This window comes from Capra hircus, chromosome 16 (assembly GCF_001704415.2).
Source record: "Capra hircus breed San Clemente chromosome 16, ASM170441v1, whole genome shotgun sequence".
NCBI classification, from domain to species: domain Eukaryota; kingdom Metazoa; phylum Chordata; class Mammalia; order Artiodactyla; family Bovidae; genus Capra; species Capra hircus.
The window spans coordinates 36,335,265-36,357,335 of record NC_030823.1 but is presented as its reverse complement, the minus strand read 5'-3'; the positions used below and the strand labels follow the sequence as shown (position 1 = coordinate 36,357,335).

Sequence of the window (22,071 nt, the reverse complement as noted above, 5' to 3'; positions counted from 1 at the left end):
GTGACAAGCAGAAGAATCTACTACATTATGAATTAAGCCTCAAAGGTATCTTGGTATTGCTTTAGGACCATGGCTAGCTGGCTCACTGCCCCATCCATCATCTGATAGGGAGAGGCTGTCACTGGGGGCTACATCCCTGGTTAGACAAGAAATGCTTCCAAAATGAAGACCTCTCTCATTTGTCCTCACACAGAAGGTGTCTGGGATATCAGAAAGTCCTTTCTCCATGTCAGGACAAAGTAGTCTTATAGAACAGCTTCATAGTGATGCCGTGGTCATGTGAACCACAGAGTCCAAAGAGATGGTGAGAGAGAACGTATAAAAAAGTTGCCAGGACAACAACCCCATTAACCCACTTTACTCTCAGGTGGGAAACTTAAGAACTCAGTTGGTTAGCAGCCAACTTGAAATACATCTGATTATTTATCTGTGACTTTCTCCTTCTCCAACATGTTTCCATTCAAAATATAACTGTCCCTTATTTCTTTCCCCAAACCTTCCAGTTCATCATTGCCATGTGTGTCCTATTCTTCTCAACCCCATAACACCATCTTGATTGATCTTTTCTATTTGGCTGTATTTTTTCATTTATAAACCTGCTACAATTTTAGTATTCTAATTTAGTGGTGAAAAACACAGATTCTAGAGAGAAAAGATAGTGTAGGGGTTAAGAACATGAACTCTGGAGATAGAATACCTGGTTTAAAAGTCAATCTCTCGCCTTTACAAGATGGCAGCGGCTAGACGAACTAGGGACTAGTAGCTTTGGATGTACCATTCTTGAGGGAACATGAGTTATTGTACTGGGCCCAGCTGTATCACAAGAAGGTCGTTGGTTATTCTAACAACAGAGAATTCTAACAATGAACAGATCCTTGACAAGACATCCAAAAATGTTTGAACTAGATTGGTGAATGTTCCTGCTGATTGTAATGTAATGAAGTTATAGATTCAAGTGAATGAAAATGTAAAACTTACAACTGCAAGGTTTAAAATATTTGGTTGTGGTTCTGAAATTGATCCAAGCTCATTAGTCTTCAAATTGGTGAAAGGAAAAGAGTTGAAGAAGCCATGACTATCAAAAGCACAGGTGCTGCCAAGGAACCATGCCTTCCTCTCAAAAAATTGCACTGCTCCTTGCTAACTGAAAATGCAATCATGATGTCCCTGGTAAACTCTAAACTGAAAAGTGATCTCAAGAAACAAGAGAGACGAAATAAGCCAGTGGATAAACCTTCACTGAATCAAGTCCTTTGTCTTCCTAGTCTCAGAGTAATCACCATAAATGTCAAAAGGCCCATTACACTGTCATTAAGGATTATGAGATAATATACAACATTTTGCCATTCAGATTATTGTTGTGATACAAGTGAAATATATAGATTAATTGCTCAGAATGGTTTGATTTATTTCAGTCTGCCTGCATTGCCTTAACTCAACTGATGTTTACTTTGAATTATGTGATTGTGGCTGAAACAGTTCCTTGATTAAATTAACACTAATAATTTCCAAAGCATGCTTAAGAGTAATTATTCTTGTTGTTTATTTGCCCAGTCATGTCTGACTCTTCACAACTCCATGGACTGCAACATGCCAGGCCTCCCTGTCCCTCACCATCTCTCAGAGTTTGCCCAAGTTCATGTCCCTTGCATTGGTGATGCCATCCAGCCATCTCATCCTCTGTCACTCTCTTCTTTTCCTGCCTTCTATCTTTCCCAGCTTTGGGATCTTTTCCAGTGAGTCTGCTCTTTGCATCAGGTGGCCAAAGTATTGGAGCTTCAGCTTCAGTATCAGTCCTTCCAACGAGTATTCAGGGTTGATAGCCTTTAAGGTTGACTGATTTGATCTCCTTGCTTAAGAGTAAAGTCCATAAATAACCACATTTTCCTGTATCTGTTGTTAAGGAATGAGATGTTATTAGGCCTCTTGATGTGATTATTTGAAAGAGCCAATCATTGGGCATAAAACAGATGCACATGAATAATACATTAAAAGAATGTAAGAAGCCAAAACCAACAAAACACAAACTTGCCTTTTACTGTGTAAGCTTGGGAAATTTCTTAACCTGTCCATGCCACAGTTTCGTTTCCTCATTTGAAAACTGAAATGATAATAGATACCTCACAGTGCAATGTCAACAGTTAATTGACAACATAGATAAAGTGCTCAAAACAATGCCTGACACATAGCACTATGCATTAATATTGTTATTGTTGCTGGTGTTGATTGTCTTAGATATTAGATTATCCTTGAGGCCCTTGGCTCACTGTGTTGGGTTCACCAAAAAAGAGTAAGAAGGCTATCACTGAATCTTTCAGGACTTTTCTGAGCCTCTGACTACTTCACCCCTTGTCACGACTGTCATTAGCTGTTTCTTCATGTGCTGTAGCGAATGTAAAGCTTCATCCATCTTTAGTGACACATGTTTACTTACTTACATACCTATCTCTCACTTGTCCACATCCTCTCAAAAAAATAAAGCTTGTCTTGCTCTTTAATTTTGAATCATTCTCCTCCACCTTCCTGCTCAAAGCCCTCCTAGTATTTAGATTGGAATAAGAACAGAATAGCTGAAAGTTTGAAAGGAAGAGTCTAACTAACTATAATATTTCGTGGGATTCTTGCTTCCTCACCATCTTTGTGTCCATTAGGCAAAATATTCCATTCGAGTCTGCTCTCAGTTGAGGGAGACTAAGGAAGGCATTTTTCCATGTGAAATAAATAAGGTAGTATAGCAAACACCGTTAATTATTTACCCAACATCCACCTCCCCACCCCTTACCTGTTAAATAAACTTCAAGTGTAATTTAGGTAGCAAGCAGACTCCACACTTTTGAAGAAGTGTAACCCCTTCTCCAGCCCCACTTGCTATTCCATTCCCTTTGCAAGTGATTAGAGGTTGTCATATGACTCAGCTCTAGCTAACGAAACATAAGAGAAAGCCTGCTGGGGGGGCAGGGAGGAGGAAGTTTCTGGAAACTATTTTCTTTCTTAAAAAAAGAAGACAAAAATCACACAAGGAAGAAAACTTTCCTTCTATTCCTAAATGTCATGAGATGAGAATGTGAAGCTGGGAACTGTGGCAGTTAACTTAGCATAATGAGATACAAGTCTAAGGACCAAAAGCCAATATGCTGACAATGGTAGAGTAAAAATAGAGGGAAAAATGGGTCTTGATAACATAACTGAGCCATTCCTACTGCCCTGGAAAAGTTTATCTCCAGACTTCTTTTAGTAAAGTGTAAAGCAGCTATAATTCAGTCTTCTTTTTTGTTTCAATAGTTTATTTTTATTTAGTTGCATCGAGTCTTCATTGCAGCATACAGGAGTTGTGACATGCAAACTGTTAGTTGCAGCATGTGGGATCTAGTTCCTTGACCGAGCCCCCTGCATTGGGAGTGTGAAGTCCTAGCCACTGAACCATCAGAGAAGTCCCTGGTCTTCTGTTCTTGATAGCTGATCATAATATATGCAAATAAATTAGAATAATTAAGTCCTTTTTAATAGCGCATTTATTCATTCTTGAGAATCTACTGTGAGATTTAATAAATAATTATTTATACTTTTAAAGACCTTTCTGTATTTCAAGGTATTGTTGCACCTCTATGATTTCTTCTTTACAGTTTTTCTCTTAAAAGATACTTATCCTATAATGTTTCAATTATCTCAGCTCATTTTACTCCAAATTTTCATAAGTAAAAATGTTTTTATTTTCTAAAATTGCAAATTTAAATAAGTATAATTTTTTATTTTTTTCTCCCTCCTATACTTTTCATCCTTTCTTAGGGAAAATCTTGCTAAGAGCATTGAGTTGGAGTCATAGAGACCCAGAGTCACATCTACTAGCCATGTGGGTGGGTAAGCTACTTATTTCTTTGCCAATTTCTTCATCTAAATATAATATCTAGGGCTATTACCTAGATGAAATGAGATGACATGGTAAAATGCTTCTCTAAATCTTGGGACAGAATGAAGACTTTACAAATTATAGAGTAAAAAAGGAAGAACTGGGGATGGGGAAGAAAAAGTGAAGGAGGAAGAAGAAAAGGAAAAAGAGGAAAAGAAAAATATAATGAGAAGAAGAAAAAGAAAAGAAGGAGGAGGGCCAAGGGAAGTAAGGGGAAAAAAAAAAGAAAAAGTGGGAAAAGAAGCAAGAAAAGAAAAAAGAAAAGAAGGAGGAAGAAGATAGAAAGGAGAAGAGGCAAAATAAGGGGAAAAGACAAAGAAGAATAAGATGAGAGAAAAAGTGAGGATGGTGATAATGATGATGATTTTAATTCAAAGAAGAACTGAGAATTTAAGGTAAATTTTACAGCCCAGACAAAACTCCCATCATCCAAGTCTTAATACACTGTGATTTTTTCCCTCTAAAGCTTTGGTATTATGTATGGCTGACTCTAACTCTCATGCAGCTTGAATCTGGTTACTCCAGTATCACTACAAAGAAAATTATAAAGGATTATAAATTTGGGCAGTAGTCCTCATATTTCAAAGAAGGGGTCGATTCATTTAGATTCCAGTGCAATCAAAGAACTTGAAGAAGTCCCTGGAGTTTGTTTTTGTCAAACGTGAGGTACTGCTAAATTGAATGAGTGAAAAATGAGTGATTCATTAGATTTCTTCTATAATGACCAGGTGTCCTCCTTCAGTGATGATGGAACAAGAGGAAAGAGGCTTTTTTTCTGATACAAGAGAGAGGACTTCTTGACAGTGCGGGCTAATAAAAACCTTTTAGTTACCATCCTATTGGTTAGAAGTCATTTCCTACAATGTCTAAAAAACTGGACCTATTTTACATAGTCAGGGTAAAGTACAGGGCAAGTGATGATAGGTGGAGGACAAGAAAAAACTCTCAAGGAACTTCTTTTTGTACTGCAGCCAGTTCCCATTTATTTTCTACTATGGGGGGTTCAGTTCAGTTCAGTCACTCAGTCACTCAGTCGTGTCCGACTCTGCAACCTCATGAATCGCAGCACGCCAGGCCTCCCTGTCCATCACCAACTCCCAGAGTTCGCTCAGATTCATGTCCATTGAGTCAGTGATGCCATCCAGCCATCTCATCCTCTGTTGTCCCCTTCTCCTCCTGCCCCCAATCCCTCCCAGCATCAGAGTCTTTTCCAATGAGTCAACTCTTCACATGAGGTGGCCAAAGTACTGGAGTTTCAGCTTTAGCATCGTTCCTTCCAAAGAAATCCCAGGACTGATCTCCTTCAGAATGGACTGGTTGGATCTCCTCGCAGTCCAAGGGACTCTCAAGAGTCTTCTCCAACACCACAGTTCAAAAGCATCAATTCTTCTGTGCTCAGGGAGAAGGAGATGGCAACCCACTCCAGTATTCTTGCCTGGATAATTCCAAGGGCAGAGGAGCCTGGTGGGCTACAGTCCATGGGGTTGCACAGAGTTGGACATGACTGAGTGACTGACATGGGGGATTGGTGGAGGGGGTCTTCTTTCACTTCTTTAGGTTTGTTTGTGAGCATCTGCTCTCTCTCCTCATCTTCCTGTCTCTCTCAAATGCTGACATGGGTCCTACATCTGCAGCCCTCTCCTTCCTGCTATGAGAAACACATCCACCCTTCCCCTTTTGTCTGTCCTTCCCACTCTACCCAGTTGTGTTTCAAGCTTTCGTTGGTATGCATTCGAGCCTGAGACTGTCTGACTTTCCCAAGTAACATATTCCCGCCCATATCCTCCTCTGTTTCAGGTTGCATTGGCGTTAGCAACTGCTTCTCAGAAATGTCCTTTGATATTATTGCTATTTCTCATTCTCACCTCTGTAAGGTTAGAACTCATACTATCCTTCATCACCATTACCCTAACCATCACCCTCCAGCCCTGATGCTCCTACCTTCCACATTTAAGCTTTCACTTTGGAATTTTGCTACCTTGCTTCACAATTCCAGTACAGTGATTTCACCCAAGAATGACAATAGAAGGAAATGCTTGCATTGGCCTGAATTAATAATGAAGAAAAGGGAGAAGTCTAATGTTTTCAGTGCCAAATATGTGTATACTGTTTGTTGTGAGTAGCCCTTGGGGAGAGAGAGGTTTCAAGTTCAGCATTTATGGGCACATTTTTCAATTAGACAATATGCTGTATGGTATTTCCCTTCCTGCCCCTACCCCTTCCCTTTTATTACCACATGACTTCATCTCCCCATGTGACTGACAGAGCCCATTGGGCTCAACATTGATAAAAAACATCTGGGGGAGAAAAATTGCAATTTAGAAAACAATTAAGTACATCAATTTCAATTCATTTAGTTGGCCAGAGAAAGAAAAAGTTCTTTCAAAGAGGTAACTTGATCTACAGTGGTCATGGATTAAAGGGCACACAGATCTGTTTTCACCAGGTCATAGTGTGGAGGAATGCATCTTAGCCCAGAGGTTTAAATGCAGACATAAACTCCTATTTGCAATTTTTATCAAAGAATAAACCTCTGAGGATTTCCTTAATTTTCTCATTTCTTCTCATTTCTAAGACATTTTCCCCTATTCTTCCCAAATTCCCAAAACTTAAAGAGTTTCCTCCATGGATGTGTGTTCCTCTCTCAAATGCTCACCATATGCTCATTTGTTGTGGGAGCTCTGCAAGTGAACCTTGGTTTACTGTTAAAGACCCCATTTGAGGTGGGGTGTTTATGACCTCCCCATCCACTTTCCTCCCTAACTCTGTGAACACCCATGGGTCCATTAGGCGTTCAGAACCTTTACAAATCAGGATATACCTTTTTGTTCACAAACCTTAAAGAATTTTTTTCCAGTTTTACTAAGAAATAATTTATGTTCATCACTGTATAAGTTTAAGGCATACAACATGATGGTTTGATTTATATCTATTGTGAAATGATTTCCACAATAGTTTTAGCTAACATCCATCTTCTCATATAGACACAATAAAAAGAAAAGAATGGAAAAAAGGAAAAAAATTTCTCTTTATGGATGAAGACTCAATATTTACCTTCTTAACAACTATTCTATATATCATTCCGCAGAGTTAGTTACAGTCTCATGTTGTAATTACACTGGAGGGTTGTGCGTTTTGATCACCTTCCTTTAATTTTCCCTCTATCAAACTCACTCTTCTGGTAATCACAAGAGCTTTTGCTATGAGCTTGGTTTTGTTTGGCTTTTTTTTTTCTTTTTTTTAGATTTGATACATAAGTGAGATCATATAGTATTTGTCTTTTTCTGACTGATTTATTTTGCTTTGCATCATGCCCTCAAGTTCTAAATGGTAGAATTTCATTTATTGGCTGAATAATATTCTGTTATGTGCATATATACAACTTCTATTTGTAATTTTTTAAGGATCTTTCATACTGTTTTCCATAGTGGTATCTTGTCCTTGAATAGATGTTAGTCAGATTCTTCTAAGGGGGAGCAAAGTTAGAATTAATCTATGCCATCACCTTGGTGATGTCATCCCCCAAATAAAGAATTTTAGTACCAACAAGTTTTGGCTCTGGGTGCCTCCTCCCTTGCCAGAAACATATCTAGGTAAATATTATAACCACTGCTCTCATTTATTAAACACCTACCATAAAACAATCACTGTAATTCCCATCTTGATCATAATATCTAATTTACTTGGCACATCAATAACATTAAATACATATTATCATTCCCAAACTTTACAGATGACAAATTGATGACCTTATTTTAAGACATTAAGATTTTTATCCCCAATAAAAGAGCAAAAAATTGAGCACAGATTCCTCAGCTTCTTAGGTTTGTGCTCTAAATATCACATACAGAAAAATAGCTGTTGAGGAAATAAATTCCAGAAGGTAGAATTCATTGATAACTGAATTGTAAGTCTCTAGCCACTTTTAATTAAGAGAATGTATGTAAAATAAGGAATTAGTGCCTGGTCTGAAGTAGTTCCTCAATAAATGATAGCTTAATTATTACATGAGCTTCCCTGGTATCTCAGAGGGTAAAGCATCTGCCTGCAGTGCAGGAGACCCAGGTTCAATCCCTGAGTCAGGAAGATCCCCTGGAGGAGGAAATGGCAACCCACTCCAGTACTATTGCCTGGAAAATCCCATGGATGGAGGAGCCTGGTGCAGGCCACAGTCCATGGGGTCGCAAAGAGTCAGACATAATTATTACATAAAACCATCTTCACTTGGTCCCCTACCTTTACCCCCAAACTCTATGGTACACTTGGGATTAACATGTACACTGCTGAGATTTCCTTACAGTCTCTACTTAAAATCATCACCTATGTAGTCTAAGGACCTAAAAGCAAGATCCAGAAGCAGGTATTTTATGTGATCTGATAGAGAATTATTAATTATCAGGAAATCCCATTCCAAGTAGAGGCCAATGGTTGGAAAAGATCCTAAAGGTGACCTAGCTCATTTTCTATTAAAGTCTGCCTTGGGAACCAGCTTAAAATATACCCACTCTTGGGATTTCCCTGGCAGTCCAGTGGTTAAGGCTCCACGCTTCTACTGGAGGGGGAGCAGGTTCGATCCCTGACGGGAGAAGTAAAATCATACATACCAGGCGGCAGGGCCAAAGAGAAAGCATCCATTCTTACAGCATGTGTTTTGTTTTGCCTACTGTAGACAGAGAATGCAACTATAATAATATCATGAGGCCATATGGAAGTGTGGGGTTAGAACATATTCATGCTGTGATGAGCCAGAGGTGACTGACAGGATCACTCAACAAATGGCACTAGGAGGGCTGATGGCTAAAAAAACATGAACAAAGAGTGGATTTGATGTTAGTGAATAGATGGTAAATAACAGTGAAAAGGATGTGTGAATTAGAAGGCATTTGAAAGGCAGAGGGAGCTGGCCACTGGAGGGGTTGCCGTTGAACCAAGGAACCTACAGGCTACTGAAACTCAAGGGTTTAGTCTCTGGTGTAGGAAATCAAGGGGTGATCTGGCAGCTCAGGAAAGTCAGAAGGTTTCTGGGGAGAGTTTATTTGACTTAATTGTAACAGTAGAGAGATGGAAAAAAGTACCTAATTCCAACAGTAGAGTACTTGGGTCCCTGGAAAATCTTTGCTCTAAGTGAGAAATGGGGACACCACGGTGAATCGGAAGGTTCAAGGCATATCTGTCAAAAGAGGTCTCTTGGTGGAATTTGATAAAATGAGAAGTCAGAATGGCCTACTTCTTAAAGGTGAACAATTAAACAACAGCAGGAAGGCAGACCTGGGCACGGTGACAGCAAGGGAAAGATGGAATTAAAAATGTATCTAAAGATTACTAAATCCCTCACTATCCTCCATTCCATCCTGAGTCCAGTAACTGACCCATGAAGAAATCTTGTGCTTGGTTTCGTGATGAAAATAGGATGAGAACAGTTACCTCCTACTGGCTCAAATTTGCTTGCAGAGAAAGGAAACAGTTGTTCAAGATATGTTGGTTTCAGTTTCTGTTTTTATTTTTTGTTTATTTTGGTTTGGTTTGGTTTTTAACCTCCCCAGGTCAGCTTGGGACAGTAAGGCAACTCAAATGGAAAGGTACTGCTGAACTTATCAGAACCATTTGTCTTCTTTGACTTTAAACGCCAGGCAGAAAATGTTGCAAAATAAGATTTCCAGTCTTTCTGGCCCCTGTTCCTGCCAAGAATGCCCCATGACTGCCCTCTGAGAGGTAACAGCCTTTCAGATGGTCAGGATACCCTGAAGCTTGCTAATAAAAAGAAAATGATTTTCCATACAAAGTAAACAGATCCCTACCACACATCTCAAAGGGCTTGGCTTTAGATGTGAGTGAAGGTTTGGAATAGAGTTTTAATTTTTATATTACAGAAGCTCATTCTGAGCTTGAATATTCATGTTTTTCTTCAAAGCACAACAGAACCCCCTGTCAGGAGATATCCAGCAACTGCATTCTTGTGGAACAGCTGTACATTACTCTGCTTTTTGTTTTCTCTTTCTTTCCTCTTCAAGAAACGAACTTGAGTTTCCTTTCGGGGACCCAGTAAAAACCCTCTAGGAAGCAGGAAGTGTTTAGAGGATGCATGCTGTTACCTAGAAGCTTGCTTCAATGGAATCTAGTCTTCTCTAAGTTCCCCCCTAAAGCTGAAGCCTACTTTTTAGCAGCAACAAATCATAACAGGCAGATTCTGAACCAGAAGATCCATCTTCTTGGGCCACATTGCTTTGTCATTGCACAGCTGAGCAGAAGGTTTGTACAATAAAATTTTCCATGTGAATTAAAAAGAAAAAAGAGAATAATTTTCTCCAACATCATCATTTTATTTATAAAACACTTCTGAGTTCATTGGCAGAAAATCACCATCTAATATAACATACAGGGTGGTCCATTTAAAATAGTCCCCTTTAACACAGGATAGTTTTAAGTGTGGCCCATTCTAAGTGGGTCACCAGATGTATTGTTATGTCACTCCTTCCTGGCATTGTAAAAATAGGGAAGGCTTTCAGGGGTTGGGAGTATATGTGGCAATGCAGGGAAGCTGACTGAGCTTTAGAACTGTGAGAAAACAAGGAATTTATAAGGAAGCCTGATACCCAGGATATAAAAGTACAAGAAAATAAATTTAAAAATGTATTCAATCACAGGACCCTTATTGTCACATGCAAGGGTTTTGGTTGCTATTATGTTTTGTTTTGATGTTTTAGGGTTTTTTTCTAAACTACTCTGATGGTTGCATTTCATTTACTCATTCAGAAAATAGTCATTGATCATCTATGTTGGGACAGCCCTCTACTGAATGTTGCAGGTAACAGTAAAACAGCTAAGGCAATGCTTTCCAGAGCCTATATTCTATTGTAGAGAGATAAACAGATATATCCATGGTATATTGCTGACATAATGTTAGATACTGATAATGCTTTGGGGAGAAATACGGAAAATGAGGAGGAAAGGGAAGAGGAGAATTAGGGAAATCCTCTTTAGTAAAGAACTTTATAGTAGAAACCTGAAGAAAGTAAAAAGGTAAGTCATGTGCACATACCGAGGAGAGGAAAGAGCAAATGCAGAGGCCCATAGGCAAGAGCGTGCCTGGTCTTTTCAGGAATGGCAAAGAAAGAAGAACCTAGACTATAGGTCTCTGGGAGACTCCAGCTTTATTTAAACCTTCCTAAAGTTGACTCATTGGAAAAGACTCTGATGCTAGGAGGGATTTGGGGCAGAAGGAAAAGGGGACGACAGAGGATGAGATGGCTGGATGGGATCACTGACTCGATGGAGTGAGTTTAAGTGAACTCCGGGAGTTGGTGATGGACAGGGAGGCCTGGCATGCTGTGATTCATGGGGTCGCAAAGAGTCGGACACGACTGAGCGACTGAACTGAACTGAACTGAAAGTTAAAGGATAGAAGTGGAATGGGAGAGAACTTGGGTTACTGTTGTTCAACTGAAAGTAGAAATTGAAGGTGGTGCTAGTGGTAAAGAACCCACCTGCCAATGCAGGAGACATAAAAGATGGGGATTCCCTGGATCGGGAAGATCCCCTGGAAGAGGTCATGGCAACCACTCCAGTGTTCTTGCCTGGAGAATCCCATGGAGAGAAGCCTGGCTGGCTGTGGTCCATGGGATCACAGAGAGTCAGACATGACTGAGGCAACTTAGCACAGCACAGCACAGAAATTAAAGTAAGGAGACAATAATTAACCTTCTTTCCAAGCCCCCCAGGAAAGTAATCACAGAGGGTGGAATATGGTTAGTGGGGACTTAAAGGTTGAGGGAAGAGAGAGAACTTTGCCCACTAAAGCAAATGGGGGCAATCACAACTGGACTGAAAATGAGGTGACCGTCATTATGCTCTACAAGGCGGGCATCTGTAGAAGGGATCACATTTCAGATTAAAAGCAATCCACCATAACTTCCCAGGGACATTTAGATGTGAATATGCCTGTTTGTGCACTGAGTCACCCTTATTCCTGATCACCATTGTTTGAACCTGGGAGGGAAAGAGTGACACATGCATCATACACCCAAGCCCCAGATTAGAGCCCGCATTGAGTGTTCATCTTTCCTTAGTCAAGGAGCTAATCCTCCACTGTGGACAGTCTGGGCTCCTGGCTCCTCAAACCATTTCTTCTGAAGCCAAGCTTATGGTCCCAGGACCTGCTCACATTCCACAGAGGGTTAAGGTTTCTCATTCATCTCTGTTTGGGCCCTGTCCTCAGATTAGCGACCACTGAAACATAATCCTTGTGATGAGGAATGAAAAGCCTGGCATAGAAGATGTGTGTTTGGCATTTGTTTATTTACTTATTTTTTTTAATATTTATTATTTTATTGACGTATAATTGATTTACAATGTTATGTTAGTTTCAGATGTATATATATATATATATATATATATATATATATATACACACATATATATGTTCTTTTCAGATTCTTTTCCATTACAGGTTTTTACAAGATATTGAATATAGCTCCTTATGCTATACAGTAGGTCCTTATTGTTTATTTTACATATAGTAGTGTGTATATGTGGGCTTTCCTCATAGCTCAGTTGGTAAATCATCTGCGACAGTGCAGGAGACCCGGATTCGATTTCTGGGCTGGGAAGGTCCCCTGGAGAAGGAAATGGCAACCTACTCCAGTATTCTTGCCTGGAAAATCCCATGGACAGAGGAGCCTGATGGGCTCCAGTCCATGGGATCGCAAGAGTCGGACATGACTTAGCAACTAAACCACCGCCAGTGTGTATATATTAATTTCAAACTACTAATTTATCCCTTCTCTCCACTTCCCCTTTTGGTAACCACAAGTTTGTTTTCAATGTCTGTGGATCTATTTCTGTTTTGTAAATAAGTCCATTTGTATCATATTTTAGATGCCACATATATTAGATTGGTGCAAAAATAGTTGCAGTTTTTACATTGTTGAAATTTGCCATTTGATATTGGAATACATTCTTAAATGTGGTTAAGTTATATATCATTTTAAAGTGCATTTCTTGCTTTATGGTTTTTTTTGCTAATTGCTTATTACTTGCTGTTTATTTTAGTTATGTTAAACAAATCATGTTAAACAAAAAGAAAATTTGAGTGATTTTCTTATTCAAGTTCAAAATGGGTCATAAAGCAGCAGAGGTAACTCAAAACATCAACAGTGTATTTGACCCAAGACTGCTAATGAATATACACTGCAGCGCTGGTTTAGGAAGTTTTGCAAAGAAGACAAGAGACGTGAAGAGCACAGTGGCCAGACATTGGAAACTGACAATGACCAACTGAGAGCCATTATCAAAGCTGACCCTCTTAACTGCTATACAAGAAGTTGCCCAAGAATTCAATGTCAACCATTCTATGGTCATTCAGCATTTGAAGCAAATTGGAAAAGTAAAAAAGCTCAACAAGTGGGTGCCTTGTGAGCTGATCACAAATCAAAAAAAAATCATCAATTTGAAGTGTCATCTTCTCTTACAACAACAAACCATTTCTCTATTGGATTGGATTGTGACATGTGATGAAAAGTGGATTTTATATGACAACTGGTGATGACCAACTCAATGAGAGGGTCAAGAAGACACTCCAAAGCACTTCCCAAAGCTAAACTTGTACCAAAAAATATCATGGTCACTGTTTGGTGGTCTGCTACCTGTCTGACCCACTATAGCTTTCTGAATCCTGGCGAAACCAGTACATCTGAGAAGTACACTCAGCAAATCAATGAGATACACCAAAAACTGCAATGCCTGCAGCCAGCATTGGTCAACAGAAAGGGCCCAATTCTCCACAGCAATGTCTGACACCACATAGCACAATCAGCGCTTCAAAAGTTGAATGAATTGGGTTACAAAGTTTTGCCTCATCCGCCATATTCACTTGACCTCTCACCAACTGACTGCCACTACTTCAAACATCTCAGCAACTTTTTTGCAGGGAAAACACTTCCACAACCAACAGGAGGCAGAAAATGCTTTCCAAGAATGTGTCAAACCCTGAAGCATGGATTTTTATGCTACATGAATAAACCAACTTATTTCTCATTAGTAAAAATGTGTTGATTGTAATGGTTCCTATTTTGATTAATAAAGACACATTCGAGCTTAGTTATAATGATTTAAAATCCATGGTCCAAAACCGCAAATATTTTTGCACCCACTTAACAAGGAATATCATAGAGTATCTCTTTCTCTTTCTGACTTACTTCACTTAGTAAGATAATCTCTAGGTCCATCCATGTTGCTGCAATATATATATATATTTATATATTTATCATCTTTTGGTAGACATTTAAGTTGCTTCCAGATCTTGGCTATTGTAAATAGCGCTGCTATGAACATTAAGCGTATGTAACTTTTTGAATTAGAGCTTTCATCTTTTTTGGATATGCAGAGGAATAGGGTAGCTGGATCATATAGTATCTCTATTTTTGGTTTCTTAAGAAATTTTCATACTGTTCTCCATAGTGGCTGCACCAATTTTCATTCTCACCAACAGTAAGAATTTATCTCTCCAGCATTTATCATTTGGAGACTTTTTAATGATGGCCATTCTGACCCATGTGAGGTAATAACTCATTGCAATAGTTTTGATATGCATTTCTTTAATGTTTGCTTATTTTTAAATAAATTTAAAAATACTCAGTTTCCTATCTCACAGGACTGTCAAAAGAACTACATGAAATCACGGAAATAAAGAACTTAACCATTCACTGAGTGTTTATTACTATTATTATTTTCCACTTCAAAAGAAATTTCAAAGAGTGGAGTTGAGGAAACGACAAAAGAAAGTACTTCTCATATACCTTCTGAGCCAGGCAAAGGGCTGAAGGGCTAATATTCCAAAGACAGACTAAAATTTCACATCAAGAAATGGTAGCTTGACCCAGTGCAACACCCAGAGAGGCCTGATGAATGGGAATCAACAGGCCATTGGATATTTCATTGTTTGGTGGGCTGGCTTCGTAATTTAAATTCAGTTTTTAACAATATATATCGTCAGAGAACATCTGGCAGACACAGAGGGCCTGTCTGCTGCATTCCTTTTTCCTTCTTGACAAATATTCCTAGAGGGGGTGAGAACTAGACATTCTTCCAGGACATCCTTTTTATCTTACAATAACCCAAATCCTTTCTGTATACAAATTTAATCCTGTAGTGCAGAAAAATTGCAGCCTTCTTCATCTGGCGAAAGTCCCAAGTGCAGGTGTTGGCTGCCTTCCCAAGATTCTCATTTTAAGAGTCCCTATCAAGAGACTGCTTCATTTCGTCTCTAGTGCATAGCATGAAGATGTTACAAGTTTTAAAATTTTCTCGTTATTTCCTGATCTCAATTGCTGAGGACACTCAGACACTGAAGACAATTTGGAGTATCTTCCCAGCTCTGCCCCTCTTTTACCTGTGTTCCACAACTACACCCACAATTTGGTGTGGAGAGGATTGGATACCCACAGTCATATTGCACAGCTGATGGGACAAGAAGCGAGACTCTGATCTATGTCAGGTCATTGGGGATTCTTTCCAGTGAAATGAGAATTGAGAGCAAGATCAAGGGCTACTGAGAAAGAGTTAGCCACTCCCTGTGGCTAAATCCAGAACACACAAACCAAGAAGCAATGGTTGCCCATGTTTTCTGTTATGCAAGGAGGAAGCAGAGAATGCCACCCACAGGGAAAGAGAAAAATGAAGCATCAAAGGTGAATCCAGCCTCTGTACCTTGACACTGAATTAAATCTCAGAGACAAAGTTTTGAGTGAAGTAGAAAAGAACAGCTTTACTGCTTTGGCAGGCAAAGGGGGACACAGCAAGATAATGCCCTCAAACCTGTCTGTCCCAACCTGGAGGGGGAAGCAAGGATTTTTATAGCAATGGTTCAAAGAGGGCATGATCAGCTCATGGGCATTTTTCTGATTGACTGGTGGTGAAGCAAGTGGGAGTCAGCATCATCAACCTTCTGGTTTCAACTGGCAATATATACAGTTAACTTCTCCCACCTGGTGGGGGTTTCAGTATCTGCAAAAGAGCTCAAAGATATTGTTAAGTATATCCTTTGAAGGGGAACCAAGACACTGCCTCAAGACTTCACTATTTCCTTTGACTGTTCCTCCTTTGACTCTGTATCCCCTCCCTTCCCTAAATAGAAATTGTTTGAATTTGCTCATTGGAATTCAGGGAAGGTCAAGGAGGCGGACTGAAACTTGTTCTTGTTATCAAGAAACGGCACACAGAAAGGTTTTTTGTGCCCATAAGCACCATAGAACCCTGCTCAGTTTCAGTGTATGTGCCTAGAGAAGCAGAGGCTAAAGGTGGAGAGGGTCTATTTCCTGGTTCTCAGTGGCTTTCTTACCTCTGGTCGCATCCTGAGGCCCCGTTGTACCCTGCCTTGAGTTTTATAAGGCACCCTTGCATCCATATACTAAAAATTCTCCTTTGTAACCCAGCTAGAAAGTGATCTAGTACATTTCTTGAATCTTCTATCTTCCATTTCTCTCGGTGCCCTGACCCTGCATTTTGTATACAGGGAGGGAGAGACACATTCTCCTATTTAGAGCTCACAGATGACTAAGCTACTTAACCTGCAATTATATTTCCATGTTGGGAATGCATATTACTCCATCCCTCAATTTCCACGGAAAAAAAAACATGTGTGTGCATGTATACTCAGTCTTTGTGACTTTATGGGCTCTAGCCAGCCAGGCTTCTCTCTCCATGGAATTTTCCAGGCAAGAATACTGGAGTGGGTTGCCATTTCATACTCCAGGAGATCTTCCTTACCTAGTGATTGAACCCAGGTCTCCTGCATTGCAGGTGGATTCTCTACCGGCTGAGCCATGAGGGAATAGGAAGGCACAAATTTCCATTCCATTTTCAGGAGATATCAGTAGGAGAGGAAGGGAGCATTTCTGTCCATTATCCTCTTCTAACTCATGCTTTCACACAGAAAAAGCAGTAACTTCCCTCACTGAGATTGGGAGAAGTGACTGAACTCCCAGTGTAGGCATTATCTTCTCTTTCTTGCTCTAGTTTCACTGTGGAAAGAAAGTGTAGAGGCCTGACAACCCTTTCCCATCAGTCCTGCATCATCCCTGGGTCAAGGGAGATTGTAGATCTCCTTGTAAATGTTTTGGCAAATATCAAATCTTCAGCTCTGATTCTTTACTGCTGAGGTGAAATGCAATGGGCAGATGAGGGTAATCAAGTCCCAAGATCTAGACTTGTAGAGGGGAGACAGGGCTTGTGAGGAGGGCTTAAGTGGGCTGCAGATGCATGACACATCACATGATACATTACATGATAAAGTAATATTTGGTTCCTGAGTCTATTCCTAAATTGGATAAGCCATTTAGAGGAAAGAATATGATCGGTTCCTCAGAATCCTCAGCAGTCTTGAAGATACGTTAAAGAATGTTGAGTTCCATGAAAGAAATAAATACCTAACTACACAATAACTACACCATAGTGCGTACTCATTAAGACTTTGCTGTGTGACTGCCTATTTAAAGATGGGTAATCTATCATGGTGTCTTAGTTGTTCTCCTTTATTTCCTAAACTGGTTAAAAGTAACATATTTATAGATAGTGACAATAATTAAAAATCTTCTAGTCTTTCTTGACTCCTTTCTTTCTCTCATTGGTCTTGTTTATTTGCCAAGCAGTGTCAAACTTTTTTGCGACCCCACGGACTATAGCCCATCAGGCGTCTCTGTCCATGGGATTCCCCAGGCAAGAAAACTGGAGTAGGTTTCCATTTCTTTCCAGGGGATCTTCCTGACCCAGGGATCAAAGCCACATCTGCATTGGCAGGCAGATTCTTTACCACTGAGCTATCAGGGAAGCCCCTCTCTCTTATTAACCGCATCAAAATAATCAACTCTTATATGTTTTTACCTTCCAAGGGTTTCCTCTGGTCTTATTTATGGGCATTACTTAAGTTCAGGTCCTAGTTTTAATTACTGCTGAAGCTTTCTGTCTGTCTTCTTTGCCTCCAATAACTTTCACATTGTAGCAAGATTTACCTTTATGAAGCAAGTCTGATGAGGTCAGTGCCCTGACTAAAAGCTTTAGATAGTCCTACAACCGTTTACTTCTAGGAATATCTGAGTGTATTAATATAAGACATCACAATTTGCAAATTTAAGCAATCTACAAATTTCAGCAAGTTCATTTTCTTCCATCATGCCTAACGATATCTCAGTATGTTTACGTCTGCAGCACCATGCCCCATCCTGATACCCTAGCCAGATTTATATAATTACATTTCTTCATACATGTTATTAAATGCCCAACTATGCCTGTAATATTCTTTTGTTGGCGAGGCCACAAGAATAACAACTTGCCCTTGAAGTCTCGGCTAAAAGTTTAAATCTTATGTGAATTTGGCTCCATCCACGCTCCTCACTGCTATTTGCAAATCATTCTCATTCTCTTTCCTCCCTAGACACTCTCAGGATTTGAGTTACATATAAATAAATTATATTACTCATTATCTGTCATTGTTGACGTCACTAATGAACCCCTAGAAAATATCCCTTTATTTTCCACAGATTTATGTTCTTTGTTCACTTTCCCTCTCTCTAGTACTGCTAATGTCTTCATTCTTTGATGACTGCAATATACACAGTAGATGACTTAACGCAGCACTTCAGCCTCTCAGCTTCTTAAACTCCTCTCTTCAAGGGATCCAGTCCTCCACAACTTATGGGCCTTTCATTCATATATTCAATAACCCTAGACCTTCTCATTACCAATAATCCCTCCATGATCTTAATTTAATTCATTTTATTCTCTGATCATAACCTCCATTCATCCTTCTATTGCCCCAATTCCAACTTCACCAGTACCTCCAATCAATTGATCTTTCTGTTTTTTCTCTGCCTCTAACTTTCTTAATAGTCTCTCTTTCTCCCCTACTTACTCATTTTAAATTCCACAGTCAATCAATATACTCACTTCTTTGTATATACCCTCAATTCCTTGTTGTATTCACTTGACAAAACCACAACCTTGGTTAAATTCATCTTTTTACCTAATTTGTGCTTTCACTCATGCAAAAAAATGCACTGAAGACAAATGCTCTTGATTATGAAACTCAAGTGAACCCATATGCTGCTTGATGCTCATATAATACTATTTTTCTCCCATTTAAAGTCAATTCCTTCACTTGAAAACTAGATCCCATCTTGTCTTACTTACTCAATAACATTGCTCTAGCAATTCTCCCATTTCCTCTCCTGAATCACAAATGTCTCCCTCTCTACCAAATTTTTCCCATCAGTCTACAAACTCAATCGAACTATTTATCCCCTCTTAAAAACAAAAACAATATACCCTCCTCTTAGCCTTACTTCCCTTGCTTCAGTTCAGTTCAGTTCAGTCGCTCAGTCATGTCCGACTCTTTGCAACCCCATGAATCACAGCACACCAGGCCTCCATGTCCATCACCATCTCCTGGAGTTCACTCAGACTCACATCCATCGAGTCTGTGATGCCATCCAGCCATCTCATCCTCTGTTGTCCCCTTCTCCTCCTGCGCCCAATCCCTCCCAGCATCAGAGTCTTTCCAATGAGTCAACTCTTCTCATGAGGTGGCCAAAGTACTGGAGTTTCAGCTTTAGCATCATTCCTTCCAAAGAAATCCCAGGGTTGATCTCCTTCAGAATGGACTGGTTGGATCTCCTTGCAGTCCAAGGGACTCTCAAGAGTCTTCTCCAACACCACAGTTCAAAAGCATCAATTCTTCAGCGCTCAGCATTCTTCACAGTCCAACTCTCACATCCATACATGACCACAGGAAAAACCATAGCCTTGACTAGATGGACCTTAGTCAGCGAAGTAATGTCTCTGCTTTTGAATATACTATCTAGGATGGTCATAACTTTCCTTCCAAGGAGTAAGCGTCTTTAAATTTCATGGCTGCAGTCACCATCTGCAATGATTTTGGAGGCCAAAAAAATGAAGTCTGACACTGTTTCCACTGTGTCCCCATCTATTTCCCATGAAGTGATGGGACTGGATGCCATAATCTTCGTTTTCTGAATGTTGAGCTTTAAGCCAACTTTTTCCCTCTCCTCTTTCACTTTCATCAAGAGGCTTTTCAGCTCCTCTTCACTGTCTGCCATAAGGGTGCTGTCATCTCCTTGATGTTGCCTTATTTGCTCACAAGTGTTTCCCTTTCTAGTAGAACCCCTTGAACGAGTTGTTTATATTCATTCTCTACAATTCTTTTCCTCCCATATTTATTAATAAATGCTCCAACCCAGCTTTTGTTCCTACTTACTTATCAAAACTGCATGGTCAATTCTCAGTTCTCCTCTTACTTAAAATACTAGAAAGAGTTGATAGCCAATTCCTTTGTTTTCCTTGATATACTTCCTTTGCTTTGGCTTCCAGAATGCTCCACTCTAGCTTTACAGTATTGTTCACACTTCAGTCTCCTTTGCAGTTTTTCTTCTTCTTCCCGTTCTCTTAACGTTTAACTGCTCCTTTGTCATTCTATGTTCACTCATTCTTTTACACTCTCATCCAGGATCATGGCTCTGAATACCATCTCTATGCTAATTTTCCACTTCTCCCAGACTTCTCTCCTGAACTTCAGACCTGCATATTCAATGGGCTTCTCAATACCTTCACTGAGTGTCATTGTCATCTAAAAACACACAACTGTTGAGCTTAAACAGTTCTAATTCCTGATCTCTCCATGAAAACTGTTTCACTATCAACTTTCCTTATCTCAAATGATAGAAACAATGTTCTGGTTCAGGTCAAAAAAAATTTACACTCATCTTTGACTTCTCTCTGTTACATTCCCACACACAATCGTTTAGCAAATAAAGTTGGCTGTCATTTCAAACATAGCCAGAATCAAACACTCCTCAGTATCATCATTACTGCCACCCTGATCTGAGCCACCATTACTTTACTCCTGAGTTTCTGCAATATGATAATTTAGGGATTAGGATAGGTTTTTTGTTTGGTTCATGTGTGTGTGTGTGTGTGTGTGTGTGTGTGTGTGTGTGTGTAAGGGCCATTTAGTAAATGTAGGCCATGTTGTCATTGTGGCAACTTTAGTGCAATTAGGTGTAGCCATACTCTGATATACATTTATTTACAAAAAAGCAACAAGTAGAATTTGGACCATTAGCCATAACTTACCACATCTTCGTCTATCTGGTCTCCTTTCTTCCATCCTCACCCTACTGTTACCTTTGCTCAACACAGCAGCCAGAAGAATTAAAAGCACAGGTCATATCATGTCCCTTCTTTGCTCAAAACTCTGTAATGTCCTCCATTCTCGGTCAGTACAAAAATCCTTTCCATAACCTACCAGACCCTGTGTGATCTGGCCCCAGGCATATCCCTAAAGCTCTTCTCTTACTACATTCTCTCCCTCATTCACTCAGCTGCAGCTGCACTAACCTCCTTATTGTTTCTCAGATAGCCCAGGCACACTCAAGACTTGGAGTATTTGCATCAGCTGCCCGTGTGTGGGTATTGGCTAAATACCGATATAGCCAATGCCCTCACCCTTTTAACTTGGTGCTCAAATGTCACGTCCTAAGCAAGACCAATCCTGGCCACTATTCGAAATTACAGTCTCCCTCTATGAATCTCAATTCCCCTTACTTTCCTCTATTTTTCCCTGTTCTTTTTCCAAAATTTGCCACTTTCTAACATTAAAAAATAATTTACTAATTTATATTTATTGTAATACTATCTCTTCTAGAATACATGCTCCACAAGGCCAGCTATTTTTGGCTTTTACTCCCTGTGTATCCTGAGACCATAGAGCAGTGTGTGGCACATAGTAGGCATCCGGAAAATATGTACTGAATGAATGGAATCTGTATGAACTCCTTCCAATCCCAGAGATGTAGTAAGTCAATCTATTCTCTATGTTATTTAATTCTTTGTACATACTATTATTTTAATCTTTTTATCCTAATTTATTATTATTTTTGTATCTCTCTTGCCCATTACAGAGTCACATTCTTCTTGGACAGCTCCTGCATGTTTATTTGCAGTAAGTGATACAGCCTGTCACCTAGAAAAAGGACAAATCATGCCAACCTAATGAACATACAAAGGTGCTATATATGTGTAGTTCTCTGACACCAAGTCACTAACTCTGCAAGTCAGTTACTATTTTAACAGTCTCTCCTTAACCCCACTTCAGATGT

General features: G+C 39.6%; 1 long non-coding RNA gene across 1 annotated transcript in view; it reads right to left on the bottom strand.

Moving 5' to 3' along the window:
• LOC108637754 overlaps positions 1 to 21,355 on the bottom strand; it is a 56,138-nt gene extending 34,783 nt beyond the window's left edge. Inside the window, exon 1 of the long non-coding RNA XR_001919254.1 lies at positions 21,047 to 21,355. This is a non-coding gene — a long non-coding RNA (uncharacterized LOC108637754). The remainder of the gene's footprint in view (positions 1 to 21,046) is intronic.